This window comes from Penaeus chinensis, chromosome 22 (genome assembly GCF_019202785.1).
Source record: "Penaeus chinensis breed Huanghai No. 1 chromosome 22, ASM1920278v2, whole genome shotgun sequence".
Classification (NCBI taxonomy): domain Eukaryota; kingdom Metazoa; phylum Arthropoda; class Malacostraca; order Decapoda; family Penaeidae; genus Penaeus; species Penaeus chinensis.
This window is the reverse complement of record NC_061840.1, coordinates 8611295-8616944: the sequence shown is the minus strand read 5'-3', so window position 1 is coordinate 8616944 and position 5650 is coordinate 8611295. Positions and strand designations below refer to the sequence as shown.

The window sequence follows — 5650 nt, the reverse complement described above, 5'->3', positions numbered from 1 at the left end:
ATCAAATCAAGAATGCCTACTGAATCACTATGGGCGTAGGAAAGGATCCAAATCGGGCAGGTTTTTCTGCTTTACAAGTTTATCTCCAAAAAAACATCTCTAATAGCCAAGAAGGTGAGTGTTTCCAAACTGCATTTGCAAAAGTGAAAAGCAAACTAAATAATTAGGAAAACTATGAACCCAATTGGAGAGAAAAGTGTGGCAGAAAGTCTGTATACTTGTAAATATGGTTAAATAAGATCACTCACAGTTATTCAAGCAATTGGCTACTAAACAGAAGAACTGTGGTATACAGTTTAAGCCCTCTACAGTCAGAAAAAAGTTAAATGAGATGGGGTAACGTGTATGCAGGGTAACTAACCTTCCAGAACTGACCGTAACCACGAGGAAAAAACGACTGGTCTGGGCAAAGGCTCACAAGGACTGGACATCAGAGAATTGGGGAAAGGTAAATTTTGCTTAAATCTTTCTTTTGATTACATTTTTATGTGATTCAAACATAATTTAGTGAAATACGTAGGCAACATGGAAAAAAAAAATGTTAGTTACAAACTATAACATCTAAAGTTTTACTTGAAAATTCCAGTCATCACATAACTTTAATTGTTATTTATAGTTGCAGGTTTGTATCTCTGATGACTCTTCGGTAAATGGACAGAAGAAAATTTCTTAAAAGAACTAGCTTATGAAAGGACCACCCTAACTGCCAAAGAGTACATGTAAAATTTCCTACCAAGGTGATAGTGTGGTTTGTGATCTCTGCCATGGGAACTAGAAGATTGGAAATTTTAAAAGGTAATTTAAATCAAGTTGGATATTGTGACATCATTGATAGAGCTCTTCCATCCCAACTTCATGAATGGTCACCAGATAATAACTGCATTTTCATGCATGATGGAACTCACTGTCTCACAGCCAGAAGTTTTAAAACCCATTTGAATAATCATGGTATAAGAGTGCTTGACTGGCCTAGAAACAGTCAAGATTTAAATCCTATAGAATGTTCATTGAAAGACATTAAAGATAAGTAGAATGTACTAACCAAGTTGAGGTAATCAAACAATTGATAATGATATGGCTTAAAATAAAAAAAATCAAGGAAAAGGCCTACCAATACATTCTGGGCATGCCAAGAAATGTTGCTGCTTTGATTAAGGCTATGGACGGCTATTCTGGTTATCAATATCATGTCTTTAATCTTGTAAAAAAGACAATTAGGAAATGATACATTGCTTTCATATTCTACTACACACACAAACACAAACACACACACACACACACACACACACACACACACACACACACACACACACACACACACACACACACACACACACACACACACACACACACACACGTGTGTATGTGTGTACGTATGTGTATGTGTATGTGTATGTGTATGTGTATGTGTATGTATATATGTAAAAAGTATGTATATATATATAAATAAAATGTATGTATATATTTGTATATATACATATATATGTATGTGTGTATATATATTATATATGTAAATGTATGGATATATTTGTATGTATGTGTGTATATATATATGCACGTGTGTGTGTGTGTGTGTGTGTGTGTGTGTGTGTGTGTGTGTGTGTGTGTGTGTGTGTGTGTGTGTGTGTGTGTGTGTGTGTGTGTGTGTGTGTATATAATTACACATAAATACATATATATACAAATGCATACGCATACTTATACATTTATATATAATGTATGTATATTTATGTATCTATATATAAAATGTATGTATATATGTATATATATATATATAAAATAGATGTATATAGGTATATATACAGATGTGTCTATACATGTGTATATATATTGTATATATATGAAAATGTATAAATATATATATATATATATATATATATATATATATATATATATGTACATGTGTACATATGTATATATATGGATATATATGTATATATATGTACATATATGCACATGTTTGTATGCATGTGTATATATACATATATATGCATATACATATATATACATACATATAAACATGTTTATACATATATAAATCTACATATATATACACATATATATATATGCATATAAACATATACATACATATATACACATATATGTGCATAGATTTATATATATGTGCACATACATATATGTGCATATACGTAAATATATATTTATAGACACATATATGTGCATATATGTACACATGTCCATATACATATATATGTGTATATATACACCTATATATAGACATATATACATGTATATATATTTATATACATATACATATATATATATATATATATATATATATATATGTATATATATACAGATATAAGAACACATATACATATATATAAACATGTATATATACATTTATATAAACATATATACATACATATAAAAATATATACAAACATATAAACTTGCATATATACATATATATAAACATGTATATATACATATATATAAACATGTTTATATAAATATATATAAACATATATACATATATGTACAAATACACATATAAGCAGACTTATAATTACATATATATACATACATACATACACATATATACCTCCATACATATATATACATGCATATGTATACGTAAACATACATATATATATATACATATAAGCATACATATATATACATAAGCATTTACATATATACACAATCATATATAGGCCTCAATATACATACATAGGTCTACATAAATATACAAACATACATACATACATATATATACATACAGAAATACATGTACATATATGTATATATATGTATATATTTATATAAATATACATTGCTAGATCAACTTAAACACAAACAGTAATGTGCATACTAATTAAAGGGAAGATATCAACAAAAAACTGTTACATTTCATATTTGTCAAGGGTCTCTTATTCATCTAATTCGGTTTCCACTATGTACATTAAGATTCCATTCTGCTTTCATTTTGCTGAGTTGGCTATAATTATACAAATCTAGATCCAGAACATGAAAGAAAATAACAAGCTCGGATAATTTTATTATATTTATTAGCAAAAAGCAAAATAAAACCAGAGTGTTAATTTATGATGTAGGGTAAAATGTCAGTCAGTTTTAGAAAGGTCATTAGATGTTTCTGCCGTTTCCATTTTTGAGAGTATATAGTCTGGTTTTAAAATATTGAATATCAGTGCTCATTAATAATCTAATATTCAGCCCAGTATAAATTAATACATTAAATAAATACAAATATCCTATACATCCAAAAGGGATATTGCTTTTCTTGGTGAATTTTGTTTACACATTTCTCCATTCCTTCATTAATAATTATTAATATTATCATCATTATTGGCACTGTGATCATCACAATGTTAATAACAATACCAATCCCAATGAAAAATTATAAATAAAAATCCTTCAGAAAATCAAGAAAAAGGGTTAATGGGTGAGATCAAGCAACTGGTGACTGAGCTCTTCTGGAAAGCCACCTCTGCATAAACAAAATTGATAAACTCCATTCACTGTGGACATGGCATGTATGTACATGCCATCCAAGCATCAGTGGCTTATTATTATTATTGGTATATATTTAGTCTACAGTTCTTGTTCATTTTATTATTATATATCTATGGCATTTTTTTTTAATTACATTTGAATCAAAATAAGTGTCAAATCTTAAAAATAAAAAAAATATGCAAATCTATTAGTCAAATCTTTTCTTATTGAATCTGAAACAAATCATTTTAAAAGGTTATTTAATTTTTGCTTCACAGTATAATACTCTGTAAGGTCAAATTAGCGCAACCAGAAATTTTGCCAATTATCTCATATCATGAACCAATACACTGGCAGAACATTTATTCTGGCTATGTACAGCTTGTAGATCTCCTTGCATATTTATCACTAAATATGAAGCCAGTCCAAGCTGTACATTACCAGTAAATATGTACTAGTGGTTCATTGGCCTTTGCCAGAGCAGCATGTGCAATGTGTAGAAGCCAAAGTGCTAGCTAGCTTAGCACCACTGTGTCAGATTGTTGGCCATCCAACAGACCAATGCAGTTTTAAACAGAACTGGATAGTCATTGTAATTATGAGAAGAAACATTCATTTTGAGAACCAATTCAGATATCAGTCAATTTTTACAGTATGGATGCACTAAGCAATGGCAAATTGAAGATGATATTCTTGCAGTGAACAAATAGTTGTATATGAAATAATCTACAGACATGAACCATAGTACTCACAAACTAAGCCCACTCACTGCTTCTGTTTCAGCTCTGTCTTGTAGAGCATACCGAAGTGAAGACAAAGTTTCCCAGGGAGTGTTGAGGGGTAGAGCCCCCCCCCTCATCTACCCTCCTATTGGTCATGCCCAGTCATAGCAACTTAGATTGTTAAATAGATTATGTGATGTGGAGTTGGTGAGTGTGCCTGTACTGTAAAGATTTATCAAGGTATCTTAAATATTTGATTTACAGATGTTCAATAGGTTTAATAACAAATGGACCTAAGCATATTTGCCCTTCTCTTTTCTTGTGTTAAATGAATAAAATATTGCCTATCAAAACTGGATGTGGTATTTCAGCACAATCATCAATAAGCAATTATATCAAATTCACAATTCCTATTGCTCCATATGGATTTTCACATAAGCAAGTTTTTTCCCCCATTTTGTATGCTGCATTGCTATATAAGACATAAATGAAACACTTGTTCACAAAAAAAATACCTAAAAATATCTGTGGTATTGTCTGTCTAAGAACTTTCTCCCAACAAGCTATGAAAGGAAAATGAACTTGAAAAGAGAGGCGAAGAGACTGGCAGGCTGACCCACTTGTCTGGCATCAGATAATGGCGGTTACCTCATATCGATATCTTTACAAGTTGCATGTCCATGTTAATAATCCGCGAAAAGAGATTTATGCTGAGTGATCGTGTCATGTAAGGGCGGAAGGCTGGTCAAGGCCATGAGAAATACGGGACAGATCTCTAATTTATTCTTCCATATGACAACCATTCATGAGAATTCTTTGTGCTTATAGGAATTTTGGAGTACACTTACCTTTCACTAATTGTTGCGTATGTCGTAAACTTGTATTTCAAAGATCCAGTGGCGTACACGAAGAGATAATTCCCTCACTTAACACATCGCACTGCCTTTCACTGCGCCATGTTTACTACTGAGCAGTGACATCTATTGGCCGCGACTCGCACTTTCCTTACATTTTCTCGCTCTTATTTAAACTTCCATCTTATAGACTCCAGTAGTGTCACTGTTATTTTATTACCTCCGCTTATAAAAGAGCACTCTTCATGCAAAGAAAAATCTTCAGGCAGAAAGTGAATGAAAGAAAACGTTTGCTGAGCGGGCTAACTGAACTGCGCGAGGTCCGAACGTTCGGCTTGGAAGCACGAGCAAGGTAAATGACCCATGTCCAAGGTGCAACGTTTCCGGCTTTCGTAAACAGTCCTTACATTGTCTTGTGACGTCACTTCTAACTGTTAATTGCGAAAATAAAATTGATATCTAGTGTCTCCAAAGATCAGTCATTCTTGGCATATAGCCACACACACACACACACACACACACACACACACACACACACACACACACACACACACACACACACACACACACACACACACACACGTGTGTGTGTGTGTG

At 31.8% G+C, this 5650-nt stretch overlaps 1 protein-coding gene across 1 annotated transcript in view; it reads right to left on the bottom strand.

Moving 5' to 3' along the window:
- LOC125037101 (probable ribonuclease ZC3H12C) overlaps positions 1-5181 on the bottom strand; it is a 124781-nt gene extending 119600 nt beyond the window's left edge. Inside the window, exon 1 of the mRNA XM_047630106.1 lies at positions 5048-5181. The gene's annotated coding sequence lies outside the window, so the exon portion shown is untranslated. The remainder of the gene's footprint in view (positions 1-5047) is intronic.
- Positions 5182-5650: the final 469 nt, after the last annotated feature.